Source organism: Monodelphis domestica, chromosome 2 (genome assembly GCF_027887165.1).
Source record: "Monodelphis domestica isolate mMonDom1 chromosome 2, mMonDom1.pri, whole genome shotgun sequence".
NCBI classification, from domain to species: domain Eukaryota; kingdom Metazoa; phylum Chordata; class Mammalia; order Didelphimorphia; family Didelphidae; genus Monodelphis; species Monodelphis domestica.
The window spans coordinates 5239772-5259764 of record NC_077228.1 but is presented as its reverse complement, the minus strand read 5'-3'; the positions used below and the strand labels follow the sequence as shown (position 1 = coordinate 5259764).

General features: G+C 42.2%; 1 protein-coding gene and 1 long non-coding RNA gene across 2 annotated transcripts in view; both read right to left on the bottom strand.

Moving 5' to 3' along the window:
- NEGR1 (neuronal growth regulator 1) overlaps positions 1-19993 on the bottom strand; it is a 960162-nt gene that overhangs the window by 592988 nt on the left and 347181 nt on the right. The window lies entirely within an intron of this gene.
- LOC130457029 (uncharacterized) lies at positions 4274-5176 on the bottom strand. The gene is made up of 2 exons (XR_008915973.1): positions 4860-5176; positions 4274-4776 (listed from the first exon to the last, which is right to left on the bottom strand). It is a non-coding gene; the product is annotated as an uncharacterized LOC130457029 (long non-coding RNA).

Here is a 19993-nt window from a genome sequence, read left to right as displayed (position 1 = left end):
AAACAAATGCTTTTTGCATTCTCCGCATGTCTTTAAATTCTACTGAAAATATGCAAATGGGCATACTATTACGATTCAGATGCTATCTAGTATTTTTATCTGCAAAAAAGGGACTCTATAAGACAAGTTCTTAGCCTGACAGACAAAGACAGATAGACAGATGATAGAACCATAGAGAGAAAATGTAAGAATCACTCCATTTATGCTCTGAGGTTGTCTGGACTTCCTATGGAACTGAACTGGGCTGAGAGTGGACAGGCTTCCTTTGGATAATCCAAGTCCTTTTAGTATTTCCGGGCTTTCCTGGAAACAAAGTCTCTTCCTTTTTACATGAGTAATACACACATAGATGCTATATATATACACAGGCATTAATATTTGTGCATGACGGGCTATAAACACATGTACACACATCTATGTGTGTCTGTTTGTACATATCAAGAGAGGAAGATCCGTAGGATTATTCTATACTTTAAATTCTTAAAGGTCTAAGTAAAGATTCGATTCAATTCAAGAAATGATCATTGTATAAACATGTTGGATATTTAAATATTGTAAAATGTCGTTCCTTTTGAACCACAGCAGCTCCTCTAATATTTACTCAATGACTTCTTTGGACCAGACTCGGCTTCATGTTCAGTCAGTTCTTTCAATCTTGCTATTGCAAAATAATCATACAAACACGCATTAATATATGTTATTTCTATTTCTTTGCGTATTCTAGAACCAAAATGATTGGAACTCCTTGGTTAATAAAGTAGAACTGCCCACCACCGAGCTTGATAAGCTCTGAAATCTGCACACACCACAGATCACATGATTTCCTCAAGGGGTGGGTGAGTTCCCGTGTGTTTGGGTGAGACAGAATCTGCCAATGACTTTGCAAAGGACTCTGCTGCCTAGAAACTAACTGTGGCAGAAAAGGAATCTGAGTTTTTTGTGTTTCCAATTAAAGCAAACATCTCAAGCCTCCAAGCAGGTCTTCAATCCTTTCCCCCCTCTTTTTGCACTTGCACTTTGTACCTGCCCCAACCTCTGTCAAGCACCCCTATATCTCTCCATGACTCATCGAGCTCTTTAGCTAATCCAAGGAATGATCCACTTGTTCCATTTTGCAGATTTAAAAATAAGCCTAGAACTCCTCTTGGCTCATCAAAGTGAACTTAATTCAGTCTGGACCACAGATTTTATAGCAGGATCTTTCAATGCAATGAATGACGGAGTCATTTTCTGGAAGACGACGTTTCCCTTTGAGAATGAATTGAACCATTCCTCCAGCGCACGTCCATTCAGTACACTGAATAATGCCTGGTTTTCTCCAGGTGAACCCCGTTGCCTGTTATCACCCAGCTTCCTTCAGTTACAATGTTGTTAATGACATGGTGCCATGGAGCCCTCCTATGCTGGGCTTCTCCAAATGCCTTTTTTCAATGCTTCCAACATCCCCAATTTCATCATGAAACCTGCCTTCTCCCTGGCAGAAGTCATCGGCTCCTCACTCTCTCTCAGATTCACAAATTCCTGGTGCTGACAGAGTCCTCCTTTGAGAGCTCAGCTTCTGAGGGGCAGGGGCACGGACTTGAATGATATGTGTTACGTGAAAATGATGTGTAATAAAATGATGTATAAAATGTATATTCACATGCACACACACACATGTCCTCTAAGACACACGCTTCCTAGCATGGGAGAGGGAAGCCTGTCTGGCATGGCTCCCCGGCTGTCACATTCTAGAAGGCACCAGGTACTTACCCTCAGTGCCAGGAGGAGGTATCAGTGAAGTACCTCCATGGAGGCTCACTCGCACACGGGTCCTTTGTTGTCTCTTATGGAAATGACAAGGAGTACTTTGGCATCCTGTCTGGACGGGATGCACCCACATACCATTCCAGTCCTGAAAGCCCTTCAATGGGGAACCCCCAAACCAGAAACAACATCCCCCCTCAGGCTCCCTGTATCACGATGCAGCTCCTCATGCAGAATGACCAAAGTGAAGACTATCTCCAGAGAGAAGAGACAGACTGAGGACAGAGAGACAGAGAGGGAGGGAGGGATGGGGGAGAGGCAGACGGATGAGAGAGGAAAGAGTCACAATATAATGTTGATGGAAAGAAACCAATTTTTCTTTAAAAAGCACTTCAGGGAATTTAAAAGAAAAGTGTAGATTTCCAAAGAAATGGAGCAATGTTATGAGAAGATCCCTTGAATACGGAAAGGAACAAAATAATATTAGCTCACATGTGGATGTTAAAAGTCTTCCCCTATTATTGGAAGTAGCAGCATACTGCAAGGATTATTTCCTAACAATGCCCAATACTCATCTGGGGACAACAAGGAGGTGCCGGGATAGAGTTCCAGGCCTGGAGGTAGGGGGGCTCCCCTTCATCTGAGCTCAGCCACTTGCTAGCTCTGGGACCCTGGACAATCCCCCTGGCCTTTCTGCCTCATCCCTAAAATCACCTGGAGGACATGGCCACCCACTTCAGTGTCTTAGCTAAGAAAACTGCAGAACGGGGTCCCGATGAGTCAGCCATGACTGCAAAGACTGAACAGCAACAATGACGTCAAGACGAGCCTCCAGAATGTCTCCAATGCAGGCACAAGAGCTGTTGCCATCAATCAATTAGCCAATCAACTGATCATCCTTATTACATTTCTACCCTGTGGCAACCACCTGCTCCCCAAAATTAAGTAGCTACAGCCCTGCAGGAGCTCAGATACCGTAAGTACATACAGGACAAGTTCACAAAAATGACCCGTGATCACTAGTGTTATTTTAGGGGAAATGCCAGAGTGGAAGGGCGAGAAGCATGGAAGAGAACCTGAGGAAATTACAGCCAGGCGAGAGCACTGACGGAAATGAGAGCTTGCAATGGGCACAGTTAAAGGGAACTCGGGAGGGAGAGAGGGTGAGTGTGGATGCAGGCACAAGGGAGGCACAGCCAGAAGGTCAGTCTGGATGCCGTGCACTGGCAGGAGGAACCTTCGTGATGTCGGTGGCAATGGCTAACCCATACTTGGAAAGAAGTCAATATTTCTTGGCTATTCCAACGAGCCAGAGAGGGGAGACATTCCTGATGGGAGCAATGAAGACACAATAAAGAACTTGATGGGCATCTCAGGCGAGGATGTGGGTTTTGAAATGGAGAAGAAAAGTGAATAACTTCTCTGTAGTGACTGGAAGTATTTACATTCACAAGAAGGATGGTTGTCAATAGAGACTCTACTGAATCTAAGGGTAAAGAAGCCAAGATTACCCTGTTTCAGAACCAGTTCTTGTTAAGTAGACCGAGCCAGGAAACACCAAGCATTAGTGATCAGTATATAGTTTAAAATTGTGGCTTCCGATCCAGAGACAAGCTCATTCTCCCCAATGAATGGCCATCATAACTCTTTGTGTTGAGCAAAGATGCTTCATAGGATGTGTTAAAGGGAAATACATGTCATTATGAAAATCCAGTGTTTGTTTTTTCTTCACATTCTCCTTTCTTGAGGCTCATTTTTTGTTCCCTTGTTAAGCTACCATCTATTTGCAGGAGCAAGATAGAACATTTACAAAGGAAATGAGGCCCTCTTGATCTAATGTGGTCAGCGGTCAAATTGTGTAAGTGGTGAATTAGCCTGCAATCATTGGCTTAATGATATCACTGAATGTTGGAAACCTGCCCCAGTTGGCCCTATTCAATACACTTAAAACTCTTGTACAAATTCAGACCTTCCTATCTCTTAGATAATGTGTTAACATCTATTAGTAGTACAGTTAGAGATGCTAATTTAGCAAGATATAAAAAACGTTTACCTTCAGTCTCCCTTTTACGAGATAACAAAAATACCCAGATTTCTTTCACTCTTTCAAAATACTCCATTACCAATGATAATGGAGGTCTTCATCAATCATCATAGGTGTCATCACCATTATATCATACTTCCTCATTAAAGAGTCCACGACAAGGCCTCTCTATGTTTGAAACTTCACATTTGAATCCAAGAAGATCTCAGTTGGAGTCTGGCCTCAGGTACTTACTGGCTCTCTGACTCTGTTCTCAGCTACCTCATCCATACAATGGGATGTACTAACCAGGGTTGTGGTAGGAATGAAAATGAGATCTTCATAAAGAGCTCTGCAAACCCTAAAACACTGAATAAGTGACAAATGCCCCCCTAGACCAAAGAGGAGGTAAGATGTTCCTTTCCTAAGGGATGTTCAGTTTGCTTTGTTTGACCCCAGAATATAGAACTGGAAGCAACGAAAGGGAATTGCAAAGAGTCAACATTAGGTTTCACGTCTAATAATGAGAGCTACAGAAACGTGAAATGGGCAGCCACTGGACATCATGGGATGACGGCCACCATCGAGATCTTCCAGCAAAGGCTAATGCTCCATCCAGTTCACGTGGCAGATGCTGTAAAAGGAGATGAGGCAGGTATGCAAAGTGAGAGATGATCCCCGAGTTCCCATCAACATTTGGAATTCAGCAGCTCGATGACTTCACGGTCTATCCATCCATTCCTCCATCCGGCACATTTTAAGAGTTTTTAAATACCCGAATAGTCACGTCCTGGTTACTGAAGAATGGAGTGAAGAGGAAGACATCCTCTTCTGGAGATATGATTTAGGTGAGAAATGAATGTAAAAGAGCTAGAACAGAACAAGGAAATAGGGGCAAGAAGACAGGTGAGGGGAGCCTCTGAAGGACTTTGTAGAAGACACGCTGGAGCTGGACATACGAGTAGGGAGAGCAGATCGATGGCAATTATTCCGGGAGAGGCTGAACCCTGCAATAATGAATACAGCATAAATCCAACGGAAGGATAACTTGTCTTGTCATCATATTAACACTGGCCATAATGTCACTCACTATGTGCAAGTGGATTCAGACATCAGAACATGTGGAGATAGCCTGGACTTTGTTTGCTCCTTTGCGTCCACAGCAGTCCACAGCATTTGGACCAGTGCTGGGCTTGTAATTAGCACTTGCTGCTCATTGACTGACGAAATGATAGACTGATCTCTTCTTTGAAACATCTTTCCAAAAGGAGCTCGTCTCCTCCTTCTCAGCATTCAGGATCTGCCTGGATGAATGGGAATTAGAACTGGAGATGGGCCCGAATTCTGGAGAGAGCGGAGAGCCCTTCAGGGGATCACGGGGCGCCAGTCACTCTCCTTATGTCAGGACCAGGGCTTGGGGATTCTGTCTTCCTGCTCTTTGCAGTTTCCAAGGATGCGCTGAATGTTGAAGAAGAATCAGATCTCCACAAGGAATCCGGCCCCATCCTCTCTCCTCTGCACACACACAGTTGAGCCCAGCTGGCTCCTATAGCTTTAAAACCAAGGAAGCACCGAGAGTCTCTTCATGAGCAAAAACGCTCACAGGATTCCTTGTGACGTGTTTCATTCCAAGCTCTGACGCTCAGATGTGTTTGATTTATTGGAATTCAGAACACAAATACGTCTTTGCCACGTGATCAGAAAGTGTGACAAAATCCGGCAGAGACCCATAGGAGCTGCTGCCCCCATACACGCGCATTGCCTGCCGACTCCTGCTTTCCTCTCATGGGTCTCAACATTTCTTCCTCTCTTCTCACGTCCATAGGCCGGATCTGCATCCAAATACAAAGGCGGCCACGTAAGAGAAGCACAAGAAAGGCCCAGGGTGTGAGAATGGCGGTCAGCACTGATCTCAGCCATCTGCCAAACCAGAAGTCATTGGACTGCCAGGACTGCCCAGTCATGCTCCAAGCACTGGACTAGTAAATCACGTGGTCGCTGCCTTCAATAAATCTGCAAATCACTGGTGAGCAGCTACTATCACCTGCTGGGTGTCTACCAATGGGGACGTAAGACAAGCCAAATAAGAAAGGCGGATCTATCCACCTCCCTCCTCAGCCTTCTTCTCCTCCAGAAGGACAAGCAAGCAAATGCTGAATTACGTCTAGAGGAGGCTGTTTGTTCTTTGTGTCCTCTCCTGCTCCTGTTCCCCAGCCTCCCCTGCCTCAATCAGCACCTCACCTGGAGCAGAGCTCCCAATCCTGGGGCACTTGATGGATTCGCATTCTTGCATTCTTCGATGAATGACAGCCATGGCCTCCCTACGGATGATCCCAGCCAGGCAGAGCTTCCCCACCACCTCCCCATCTCCTCTCCGCCACAGAGACTCCAGCTAATGTTCAGGGGCCCATTTTTTATTATCTCGGAAATGGGCATGTAAGCCATTTTTTTTTGCAATCAAAAAGCCAAAACAAGCCAGGGGCTCCAGCAGCTCCTCCGCAGGACGACTTTCACCAGGATTGGGGCATCCCCTCGCCTCTTGTTCTAACAAAATGGAGCTTTTCCTCTTCTTACAGTGCCAGATAAGTTCAATCCACTTCAGACAACAGAACGGACACAAATTCCGGGGCTCCCTCTGCCTGCGTCTGGGTCCAACGAGACCCCCAGATGGAACAGATGCCAAACACCTTCCCTCCCTACGAGCTCCAGATTGATGATTGCAGTTGAGGAAGATCCCTGACAGAGCCTGCAGCGGGCAAAATGCAGGGGAGGACATGAATGCCCCAAATGCAGATGTAAATACAGGCTCTGAGTAATAGCAATTGGAAAGACACGACAGGATTTTGTCCATGTAATGTGGAAAGCTTCATGCAGTTCTTCTTTATAAGAGTCAGGAGGCCAGTCCATGTTCTCTCCAGATGTGGTGGGTAATGGAGCTCGTGAGAGCTAGATTTGACACTGCTAGCATGCACATACTTTTCCCAGGAAAGGGCATTTGATTTTTTTGGCATTCAAGGTCCTCCCTATGGGACACCACTATAAATCTTTATCTGGATTGTTATCCTCCCCACTCCCACCCAGGCAATTTATGTGCAATTCGAATTTGGCTACTTTCTGTCAAATAATATATTTATATACTTATAGAGATATAGATGATAATTTGAAAAGGAGGAATGAGCACCAATGATGATTAGGGGGAGGAGAACACACTTTTCACAAGCTACAGGAAAATGAAATGAATTTTGAGAGAAACTAGAGACTTTAAGAGGTGGAGATCAGGGAGGAGTGCATTCCAGGAATGAGGCCGAGGCCTAGGCTTAGAGGTAGGAGACAGAGTGTTGTAGGGATGTTTTGCACCTGAAACACCTAAGACTGTGTTTTAAAAATATTTTCTTGGCAAGTGTTTATAGAGCTGAATTTTGGCACCCAGGATCTCTTAAACCCTAGGTGGTTTGGGACCAGGAGCTGAGTATAATCTAACTGAACTTTAGGACTGGGCATTTTCAGAGCCCTGAAGGAAACTAAGCACAAGTTAGATACTCCATAAAAGTCTTCCTACCATCTTTATTAACCAAAAAGTAGATTTGCTTCTTATTAGGGATTTTTAAACATCATAAAAATGATATCAGACTGGAGCCCAATCTAAAAAAAGAATTGAAAACCCAAATTCATGTTCCAATGTGCATACTTTTTGATTGAAAAAAAAATGAGATTAAAGTTGCCCAGGAAATCCAAATAGAAGGAATTAGCATTTTGAGTGTTCTGCTACGGGAGGCCTATATTGAACTCAGACTTAATTCACCTGGAAAGTATTTGGAAGAGAAAGAAAGAAAGAAAGAAAGAAAGAAAGAAAGAAAGAAAGAAAGAAAGAAAGAAAGAAAGAAAGAAAGAAAGAAAGAAAGAAAGAAAGAAAGAAAGAAAGAAAGAAAGAAAGAAAGAAAGAAAGAAAGAAAGAAAGAAAGAAAGAAAGAAAAGAAGGAAGGAAGGAAGAGAAGGAAAAAAGAAAGAAAGAAGGAGAGTAGAGAAAGAGAGAAAGAAAGGAAGGAAAGAAGAAAGAAAGAAATTAAGAAAGAAAGAAAGAAAGAAAGAGAAGGAAAGAAAAAAGAAAGAGAGGAGAGTAGAGAGAGAAAGAAAGGAAGGAAGAAAGGAAGGAAGGAAGGAAGAAAGAAAGAAAGAAAGAAATTAAGAAAGAAAGAAAGAAAGAGAAGGAAAAAAGAAAGAAAGAAATTAAGAAAGAAAGAAAGAGAGAGAAGGAAAGAAAAAAGAAAGAGAGAAGGAGAGTAGAGAAAGAGAGAAAGAAAAGAAGGAAGAAAGGAAGGAAGGAAGGAAGGAAGAAAGAAAGAAAGAAAGGAAGGAAGAAAGGAAGAAAGAAATGAAGAAAGAAAGAGAAGGAAAGAAAAAAGAAAGAGAGAAGGAGAGTAGAGAAAGAGAGAAAGGAAGGAAGGAAGGAAGGAAGGAAGGAAGGAAGGAAGGAAGGAAGGAAGGAAGGAAGGAAGGAAGGAAGGAAGAAAGAGAAGGAGAGGAGAGAAAGAAAGAAAGGAAGGAAGGAAGGAAGGAAGGAAGAAAGGAAGGAAGGAAGGAAGAAAGAAAGAATAAAACAAACAAGTAAAATAAAATCTCCCTTTTCCCTTTAGGGCTCAGGTTTCTTTGATGCTCCTGGAAAATTATTTCATGGTAAACCTTCTATGTGCAGGCAGAATCCAAAGGTTTAACACAAAGGTGCTCAGTGTGCTTTTCCACTCTCACATCCCAAGGCTTATCTCATGTGGATTCCCTGTCTCACAACCCTTGGAATATCAGGATATCTTAAATGATGCTAGCATTTGAATAATACAGGATCTGAATACTTATTTTTAAGGGACTAAGGTTTAATCCCTATGTTCCCTTAAGGAACTCCCAGGCAGATTTTAATCTCAATATAATTTATAGATTAACTGTCTAGAGCTCAATTCCCATATGTGTGAGATGGATGCATTAGACTTGATGGCTTCAAAGTTCTCTTCCATCTCAAATACTAAGGCTTCATGACTCCATGTACACATTCAGAATGGCACTCTTATTTTATCAACCTGTCTTCCTCCCTCTCCCTCTCCCTCTCCCTCTCTCTCTCCCTTTAAAATGGCATTGCTCCATTTGCTCCAAAGTTTAAGTCAGAAGGAAGTCAGGCCAATGAATGTCTATTTTCATTCTGGTAAGTCTGACATGGAAGGTCTTTGCCTCATGTTTCATTTGATTTAGATGTCAATGGGGACAACCATGGTACCATAATTGGAAACAGAATGCTGGGCCCAATGGACAGCCATTTTGACCAAACATGATAGTGATGCTGCTGCTGCCCCTGCTCAAGATAACATCTAAGTCAGTCAGAAAAAAATAAATCTATATACATATACTTCATAGGAGAACTCAGAGTAGGTAGAATGGTAACTACTGTCTGAGAAATTGAAATTGTTAAATATTTAAGGCGATCACTTACTAATTATTTTTAAATAAGTCTACTGCAAGTTAACAGAAATAACATTTTGGGGAAAATAATTGAGATTTTCAAAAGAAAACAAAATGAAGAGAGAATGGTATTAGCATGTGTATATCTGTATATACATGTTGCAAATCTCCTTCATTGATGTCTTGATAAAAGACTTGGGGTTTCTTCAATTCTCTCTTCCCCACTGAATATGTTGTGAGTTTTTTTTTGGTTTTGGTTGAAGTATATTAAGAAAATTTCCCCCACACACATACTGTATAGTTGGAAAAAGAAGTATTTTAAAAGCCAAACAACATCTTAGTATTATGATGAAAATACTTTTGAATTCGTGCGGGGTCTGGTGGCCACACTCTGAGAAATACTGCATTACACCATTGCTAAGTCTAGTCAACTTCAAAGTTTTTTTTTATTTTATTATTTTAAACTTCTCCCATTTTTCTTTATTTCTTTTAAACTCTACCTTCTATCCTAGAATCAATACATCAGCTCCAAAGCAGAACAGTAAGGCTTAGACAATGGGTGGTAAGTGCCTTGCCCGGGGTCATAGAGCTAACACGTGTCTGAGGATGGATTTGAACCCAGGACCTCCTGTCTCTGGGACTGGTGCTCTATCCACTGAGCCACCTCACTGCCCACTCTCATCCTTTGTAGGCTATACTCAGTGTCCTGATCTAGGTCTTCCCAGCAGTGTATACCTCACAGAAACCCTAGTGTCCTACAAGGATAGCTTTCCAGGAGTCTCCACTCCCTCCTTGATCTCCCTTCTCCGACAGTAGTGTTCAGCACAACCTGGGTTGGATTTGGGGTTTTCAGATCTAAGTGCAAAGCCTAGTTTGACCGTTTACTTACTGTCCGGTCTCTGTCCCTCTCTGAGGATTCTGAGCCACCACAACAAGCTGGATGGCAGCAGTATGGCAGAGAACAAATGAATGAGATCTCTTGACAGAGAACTTGAGTTGCAAAGCTAGCCCTACCACTCAGAGGCTGGATTAGCTTAGGGAGATCATTTCATCTTTCTGTGCCTCAGTTTCCTTATCTGTAAAATGACGGACAGGATGAGACGTTTCCACTGGCTCTACATCGAATATCCCACGTTCTACAATTAAAAGTGGATCCAGACGTCTCCTATGGGAATATTTCTGTGAAACCCAAATCCCCTCCCCGTGTCACGAGCTGAGCATCCACCGGGTCTCAAACACGCCAGCCAGAGAGTTGAAAGTTCGAGCAGGTGATGGCAGCTACCCGTGCAGATGGCAGCTCTGCGCTTCCCCACCCCTCGGTTTTGGAAGCATCACAGAGAACCCAAGACAATCGGATAAAAAGCAACATAAGCTTGGAGACCTCAGAAGAGGGGCTGATCGTGCCTAAAGGACGCGGAAATCGTCAGTTGTTACAACTCCTTGTCATCCTCACGGTGCTCCTTTCCTGGCTGCAGGGGTCGGGACGAGCCTTTACTTCCTTCCTATTATTGAGTCTCCTACAGAATCAAGCCCGGAACGACCAGCTGGGCTGTTCATTCCCCTCAAAGAAGAATGAACTGAATTCGTTTCAGTTTGGGGGAGCGCAAATGGGCCCCGACTCTGCTCAAGCCTGAGAAGCACAGATCTGTGCAGTGATAGAACAAGTGCTGACACAAACACGAGCCCCGAGAGCATGGGAATATGGCGGCAAAATGTACTCGTGAAGAGTAAGGAGGAGGCCCAACAGTACACTCGCAGAGTACAAAGAAATACCAGGACCTGGTAACGAAAGCATGCTGACCATGGGCAGGCCATGGGAGGCGCCACTGTTCCTAGTGAACCCTCTGCGAAAGAGAATCGAGCAACTACACTGCAGCAGCGTCCGAAGACTGTTGTCTTTTTCCTTCTCGAAGGAAGGCTTAACTCAGGATAGGTGCGAGTCCTTTTAGCTCTGAAGAGGAGAGACGCTCTCATTCCCCTCTCCGGACCCACAACGGCCTCCTGCAAAGGAGGGGCTTCACGCCTGCCTGGTGATGGACTGATCTTGGATTGCCGTAGAGAAAGGGAACTCCAAAAGGAATGGGCTGCGTCTGATTGCGCCTCTGAACCACAGGAAGGCTTCAGAGACCCGCGAGAGCCTGTAGCTGCGCAAGAGCGAACGGAAATGATTATCTAATGTGATCCAGTCACCTGCTGGTCCAGGGTCACAGGCTGGCAGGACTCAAACTAAAGGGAGCTCAAGCATCTGGGGCAAAATGTCCACATCACAAGGGGCAAGAGCAGGGGGCGCTGTCCAGCTCCCTTTAGCCTTCCTTCACTTTCTGGCCGTCCCCTCCTCCTTGCCAGCTCCCATTCCTCCATGGGCTACACTCTCTCTCGTCTATTGGAAGCCAGCAGGTTTTTTCATCCCAGAAGCTCATCCCAGCCCTGGAAGTCATCATTTGAAGAATCTGCCCATGACTCCTCCCAGAACCTCCATCTAAGAACCCTAATTGGACGAGTCATTTCTCATTCCTCTCCAGACCGTACTCTGGGGATGAAGACAGTCTCTATTTTCCGACATTTGTATTCCCAGAGTGTGGCACAGTTCTTGGGACAGAGTAAGCAGTTAATAAATATTTGTGGACTGACTTGTTGATGAAGGTCCTTCCCCTCACCCTTTGATTATCTCCTTTATATATTATCTTCCTTACCAAAATTTAAGTTCCTTGCAGGTAGAGAATTCTTTGTTCCCATGTCTTTTAAATCTCCAGAACTTAGTACAGCATATGGCGCATAATAAACATTTAACAAATCCTCTTCCTTCCTTCCTTCCTTCCTTCCTTCCTTCCTTCCTTCCTTCCTTCCTTCCTTCCTTCCTTCCTTCCTTCCTTCCTTCCTTCCTTCCTTCCTTCCTTCCTTCCTTCCTTCCTTCCTTCCTTCCTTCCTTCCTTCCTTCCTTCCTTCCTTCCTTCCTTCTTTCCTCTCTTTTCTTCCTTCTTTCCACCTTTCTTCCTTCTTTCCTTCCTTCCTGCCTTCCTCCCTCCCATATATACTTATAGCATTATAAAATTGCTTTGTTTTTATCCTCCTCCTCATCTTCATCACAATCATCTCTACATCATCATCATCATCCTTGCACTCATCTCTACATCCTTAGATGTAAAATAATTAGTCCTTCATTATACCAGTGGTGAGAACATTCAAACTCAAATTCCTGTGACTTCAAGTCCTGTATTTCTCTTTTCCCCACTACACCACAAAGCCCCAGAAGGTTTGGTGCCCATCCAGCATCATTCCCAGTGGCTGAGAGTCCCTCCCCAACTGCGATCATGCCTCCTTTTTCTCCTTGCTCTGAAAAGTCCTTCACTTTTTCCTGTCTGAAATCAGTTTACAATGGCTATCACAGTCATCCTACCGGGGTGATGTTGAAAATAACAAACATAAAAGCCCCATCATTTGTAAATGGAGACAATAATATTTTTTCTGTCATCTCCAATGATTTTTGTGATAATCAATCCACCTATCTACCTTCTGCATTCAGTCTATATGTGTGTATTTAAATATTATAGATAAGAATGAATGATACATAAATGCACCCAATGTACTTCCCCTTTAAGGACTACAGAAACAGCCTCAATCCATATCAGTATTATGTATGTAGCAAATAGAAAAAGAACATGGTCGTGAAAGCAAATAGTGCCATTGTCCCACAGACTAGTGAGAGGGTGCAAACAGCCCTGTGAATGATGGAATTATCCTGAGTCATTAGTTGGGGTATTTTCCAAGTACCATCTTGGTTGCTGGCCTAGGAATCCATTTTACAATCATCAAACATACTGTATCTGGTCACATAAAAGTCTTGAAGACTGGCCAGGAAGGGCCTTATGAGATCCATCAAGAATTAAACCTACCCGGCCAAGAGCATTGCTAAGATTGTCAATTTTGAAAAATGAGGGTCTTTCTTTGAAGGGTCTCACTTTCCCTCAGCAGCCTGTTCCTATTTCATGGCCATTCACTGATCCCTTTCTGACCTCCAGGACTTAATCAAACTGCCTTCCCCTCCTGAAACAAAAGACAAACCATAATTCAAGAAAATACCCTTCATTAATAGAATGAACACGCTATTTGGAAATGTGCATGCTGGTGGAAAGACAGATTATGAAGAAGGTCCTTGGCAGGTCAAGTTTCTAACTGTTGGTTTGCTCCCCCTTCCTGAGAGACTGAGGGCTGTTACCTCATTTCTGTGTGTTTTAATCTCCTTGCCTGTGAAATAGGGGGATGGATCCTAATGGATCCCAGAGTTGTTGGGAGGGAAAAGTTAGCAAAGTCATTAGAAAGTCATTTATGCATATAAAGTACAAAATGAGTACCTAATGTTCTATGGACCATTTTCCTAAAATATAGCTTGTCCTTCTATAAATCTGGCCAGTGTTTCTTAATTTGGAACATCCAGATTGAATTCGGTGTCACAGTGAACATTAGACACACAGGCTGTGCCAACATGATGGCGAAGAAGCAATTTGGCAAGAAATAAATTGCTAGGAGGCAGAAGTTGTAGGTGTCAATGTCTTTTATGGCATAATTCTGCTCTCCTCTCTTTCCCTTTCCTCTCCTCTTTTCTTCTATTCTCTCCTCTTCCTTTCCATGAAATAGTCCTCCTTTCAAAATTCTGTATTGACCTCTCTGCTTTGGAGAGTGGCAATGGCATTCTAGCGCCATCTTTGAGTCAGTACATGATTTCTTCCCTATCTTGTCTACTGCCTTTGACCACATAATAAGCAAATGCCTTGTTTTCTCATTTTTTTTCTTTCAAAGAAGTGATCCTTCTCCTTTCATGAAGTTATAGTTTCCTCTCTGCTTGAGGGACAGTCAAAAGCATGCTTAGATATGTTTTCAGGGTCATTGAAATGGCTAGATGACTTACTTCTATCACATGTTACATATGTACTATAGATTTATAGATAGTAACTCTACAGAATGTGAAGAGTCACAACCAAAGAGGTTAGCAGTTCTCCTTGATTATTAAAGTGATCCACCATTTATTTCTTGGTGATCTGGTTATATCTTGGTTACACGGACTCTTCTTGGCTTTTACTCTATTTCTGTAAAATGATTACTCTTCCTGAAAAGGTATATTTTCTAACTTGGCCCCTTTTGAAAAATCAAATCAACAATGAGGCAAGTAAGAAGGAGAATTTGCAGCATAGTACATTAGAAATTATTATGGATTTGGGATCAGAGACCAGGGGTTTAAATTCTCTCTCTCCCTCTTACTTTAGGCCATGTCATTTAATTGAAGGATCTTGATGGCCACAAACATAAAATGAGTGGGGTAGGGAAGGAGGTGCTACTGGCTGATCTCAAAAGTTCTTCTTTTAATTATGATTCCTAAGCTCTCTTCTGACAAAGCTAGATGGTCATTATCTTTACTGTCCAGTTTTGAGACTTGTCTTTACCAACTCACAACAATGACTAATCAGCTGTCATTGAAATTAAAAGGAGTTGTGCTGCACCAGTTCTAATACAAACATTTGGTTGAATCCAAAGATAAACCTTTGACTATGCTTACAGTGTTTTATATTATAGTAGAAAATCAAATCACTAAAAAATAAATACTACTTCCAAGACTCCTTCAATTATGCACAACTATTTCTATGATTTCTTTGCAATTTTGATAAGTTTATCCAAATAATAAAAATACATGCTTAAATTATTTTAAGTTTCTAATCAAAAGATGATGGAGAGGATATTTTCAAAAGACTAATTTTAGACTAAGCCTTCAACATTTCTTCTTGCACTTGCAGAAGATATCATTTCAAGGCTGAAGATTGGATCACATGAGAACTCTGATTCTTTCTCCGATCACGCATACACACCCATCTCCTCTTCTTGTAGGATCAACATTGACCCAGCATTCTTACCTGGAGGAGGTACTAACCTTTCAATACAATCCCTTGAGATTGTTTTGAGGGAAATAATAGAGTAAATGACAGAAATGAACTACCCATGGTGGTACCATTCATCATGGAGTGCTGAATACCATTATCTCAAAAGCATACAGTAGAGTAATCACTTGAAGTAGTGATAACACATAATTGTAAGCTAGTCATAAATTATAGGTGAATGGCAGTCTCAGCTAATGAGTGCCAAATAGCGGCACAGGACCTGGAATGATTACAGAAGATGTGGTTATGAATGCATTTATTATTGGTGTATTACAAAGCATCTCAAATTAGAGGTGGCGGGTATATAAATACATACCCTGCAGAGACACCTACATCTACAATTTCATACACCTAAAGACACCTCACCAACCCCTCCCTTCCCTCCTTACTCAACTAGCGATTTAAGGATGGGAGAATGTAGAAATCTCAAAGGGGAAAATCAATAAAAATATTTTTTGTTCCCTTGTTATGATGAACTTTTGAATAATTGGATTTATCTATCATGCTGTCATTGAACGTTTAATGAAAGAAATAACAAGAGAAATAAAGATAAGAAGAAATAAATGTTAAATAAACATCATTTATAGAAAATAGATTTATAAACTGTCTTCTCTACATTATCTTACGTGATTCTCACAAAATCCCATGAAGTAGAAAGTAATGTTTTCTGATACCCCTGGAGATGAGCTATATCTTATAACGTTAAAACACACACACACACACACACACACATGCAGTTTTCTAGATGGAAAACCTAAGCTTTCAAGAAGTAAAATATGATTTTTCAAAGGAGTACACCAGAAAAGGGGCCAGAAAGGTGAAATACATAGCAAGGAGCAGAGCCCAGACTAGAAGACTGAGGCATGAGCCATGGATCTTTGTACTAGATGATAGCACTCAGTCACTCTAAATGAACCTTCACTTTTTCTTTGTATTTAGACCTAGGAAAGACATTGGAGATCTTCTCTTAGACCCACTGATTTGGAGCTAGAATGGACCTTGGGATCCTCAGCAATTCCCTCATTTTACAGATGAATAAGTAAACTGAGGCCAGAGTCATAGGATTTTCTTTGGCTCATATAGTTAGGAAGAGCCGGATCTTCTTGACCCCAAGACTTGTGCCCCATCCACCCCCTGGTATACCTCTTATCCAGCATGAATACCCGGGGCATAGAGGCTACCAATGACTCATTCTTTCCTTTTCATGGAATCTTAAGGTGCTCTTGGGCCTCTTCTGTCTGGTAGGAGGAAAGCTACTCTCTGCTCTTTGGGGGTTAGCTTGTCCATCTTTAGTAGATTTTGATAAGCTTCTACAGAGTCAGATGTTCAGTTCTTTCCCCCAACAACTCCACGGATTCCACCAGGTTTCATGCCCTTCTCCAACACCAACAATTCATTTATTTTACACCAAACCAAGTTCTGAAATGATTGACGATTCAAAAGGAAATATGGATTCCCTCCTTGATTGACATTTCTTCAATTGATTCTCTGTTTTATTGGGTAAGGGTGTTTCCAGTTCTTTATCAGTGCCTCCCATTTTCAAATTTTAAAATACACAATAACAATCAGCCTTCTTAAATGAATGACTTTACTTTCCCTAAAGGCATATGGTAGAAGATGAGGCACAAACCAGTTACAGAGATGTTTGGAGACACAGGGGCTACATTTTCAAAGGAGTAGGAAAGGGGTGGGGACTAGATTTTTTGAATTAATTTCAAAATTTCCTCCAAACTATGTTATATTCTCAATGTGGACAATGAGGAATTCATGTTGATGAATATCTTTGACTATCAAGCACTTCTTTTCCCCCTTGGGTCTTGCCTATCCTTCCGATTTACCCCAGGGTCTACTCTGTTTCTCACAAAACTCAAGTCTCAGTTAGATTTCCCTTGGTTGGGTGGGTGATTGTTTGGCACCAAAATAAATGAGCAAATGTCAAAGCAAGAATGACTTTTTCTGGGAAAGCATTTATTTCAGTCAATTACCTCTGAGGCTGGTTTTCAGGAAACCAAAGGCAGACTCACATGGAATAGAACCAGACCCTCATGATTTGCAAGACTTTCCCCCAAAGTACTTTCTGCATTTTTTTTTCAATTTTAAAGTCTTGCAAAAACACTTTTTTTTTTCATTTTTTCCTTCTCTCAAAGATGGGCAAAAATCCAATAGTATTTAAATGGATTTTTTTCTTTTTCTGTAAGTGTTCATTTCTAGATAGGATATTTTAGGTCAGAAAATATATTTCTAGAGGGAAAAGTTGTTTGCATGTACCACTTACACATAATTTGCAGCCTACCTTTTGTTTTCATTTTTTATACATGCATCATTTCTATTTGGGGATAAGCTTCTCGAGGGCAGGAATTTTGTTTGCATTTATTTGCTTCAATGCACTCATTCAGTCTATGAACATTTATTAATCACCTACATTCAACATGCCAAGCCCTGAAAACAATGAAAATGACTTTCTATGCCAGTCTTAAGAATGCCTAAAGCCATCTTTGCCAATGCCTTTGAATGAACGCTTCAGCTTTCTTAAGTTGTTGTAGATAACCAGCAACTAGCCCAATTGTCCATACTTTTGAGTTGCTTTCCCATGTGCTCTATTAGAGTCCGTAGATCTTGCCCAATTGTGTAAAATGAAAAGCAGACCTTCTACCACATTTCATCATGAATGATATTGGAATCAGCAAAGAAATAAACACACACATATCTAAAGCCTATTGTCAAATTCATTACTAAGAAGAATGGAAATGACATTTTTTCTAGGAAAATAGATATTATTGAAGATGATTGTGACCTATAAAAATATTCCAAAAGACAGAATAATTGTTTTTTATTCCCAATAGGACATAATGAATAGCACTGGCAAAGGCATAAAATGAAATGGGCACAAGCAAGTCTCAAAAGGAAACTCTAGAGATGTCAGAGGGCTCAATGTCACTACCGAAACACATTCTTCTTCTCTCTCTTTCTCTGTCTCTCTTTCTCCCTCCCTCTCTCCTTCTTTCTCTTTCTTTCTCTCTCTTCTCTCTCTCCTTTTCTCCCTCCCTCCTTCTCTCTCTCCTCTCTTTTTCTCTTTCTCCTTCTCTTTCTCTCCCTCTCTCTCTCCTTCTCTATCTCCCTCCCTTTCTTTCTCCCTCCCTCCCCCCTCTCTCTCTCTGTCTCTCTCTCTCTCTCTCTCTCCCTCTCTCTTTCTCTCTCTCCCTCCCTCCTTCTCTCTCTCCTCTCTTTTTCTCTTTCTCCTTCTCTTTCTCTCCTTCTCTCTCTCCTTCTCTATCTCCCTCCCTTTCTTTCTCCCTCCCCCCCCCTCTCTCTCTGTCTCTCTCTCTCTCTCTCTCTCTCTGTCTCTGTCTCTCTCTGTCTCTCTCTCTCTCTCTCTCTCTCTCTCTCTCTCTCCCTCCCTCCCCCTCTCTCCTTCTCTCTCTCCCTCCCTCCCTCCCTCTTTCTCTTTTTCTCCTTCTCTTTCTCTCCCCCTCCATGCTCTTCTTTTCTTCCTTCCTGCTTTTCTTGAGCCCCTTGGTAGCCCATCCTCATTTTTCATGCAATATTTCCATTTGAATCATCCTTTGTGAAAAGAAATGTTACATGGGGAATTTAGCTTTTTCCAGAATGCAGCCAAGGAAGTCGATTACTTAGCAAAACCTTCACTGCTACTCGATGGGCGCCCTTTATCTTCTCACTGCAGATCTGCACCTGGCTGCCGCTGTAATCGAGTCTTGAGAACATGGCCTGTGGACATTAACCACATCCCTGCAGTAGAATCGCAGGTATTGATTTTGACATGCGATGCTCATTGGAAAATTGCTCTCTATTTTGACATTAAGAAGAGTTCACTTGAGATTGTCCTTTCTTAATCATATTGAAACCAAAATAGATTAGACTCTGGTTATTAATGGATGGAGTTATAGGAATCCATTTAAAAAGCCCCCTGATCACCCCCCCCCACACACACACATGCTATATTTGAAGATGTGGCCTTTCCATTGTCTCTCCACTACAGGTTTGGGCGGGTATATTCTTTACTTGGGGGTTTGGATGGGTCATAAAAATAAACAATTTTCCCATTCCCACCTATTTGAACATTTTTAAAAGGTTCTATGAATTAATGATATATGAAAATGTAGCAAAATGCATAACCCCTTATTAGTGTCGAGCGCACCACTGCTGCTAACAGCATTAATAATTAACAAAGCCAACAGTGGTTAGTCCTCGTCAGCTGGCACAGATTAAAAAATAATTTTAAAGGTAAAACACGTTTGATGCTCATGAAATTGACAGGCCTTTTCATTTCAAATCAGCATGTTTTACATTTGATGGTAAATTAATTCACTTTGCCAAATGTCTTTCCTACTTCTGAAGGTAACTTCACTCAGAATCTGTGATGAGGATCCCTTGTTTATTCGAGAAAATGATAGAATAATGCAGATAGTCTCTCCGAAAAGTGCCCCTCCATCATGGCTGCCGTCATTCCACCTTCAAAGTTCCCACTGACATTAATGGAGGTCTGGACAGTCTGAGGAGGAGAACAAAACCAAAGGATGAGGCTCAGCCTCTCGTGGTGCTTGGCTTTTGCTTCTTTCCTTTCTGTCCCGCCTCCTAATTGGTGTCCTTATTCCCTCTGTGGCTGGTTCTGTCTTATGTTTTACCTTTCGATCCTCTCACGGGATGCAGACAGAACAGGCCTGGCTATGGGTCCTGTATGCGAGAAAGAGTTTTCCAAGATAGTCATATCTGCGGTTCTATGCCTCCACTCGATGTTCTATAGGGTCGAGGAGACCCCGGCGACACGGAGGGCGGCCGGATTAAGGACGGCGCTTCTAGCTAACACCAGATCTGGCTTCCACGGTCACCACCT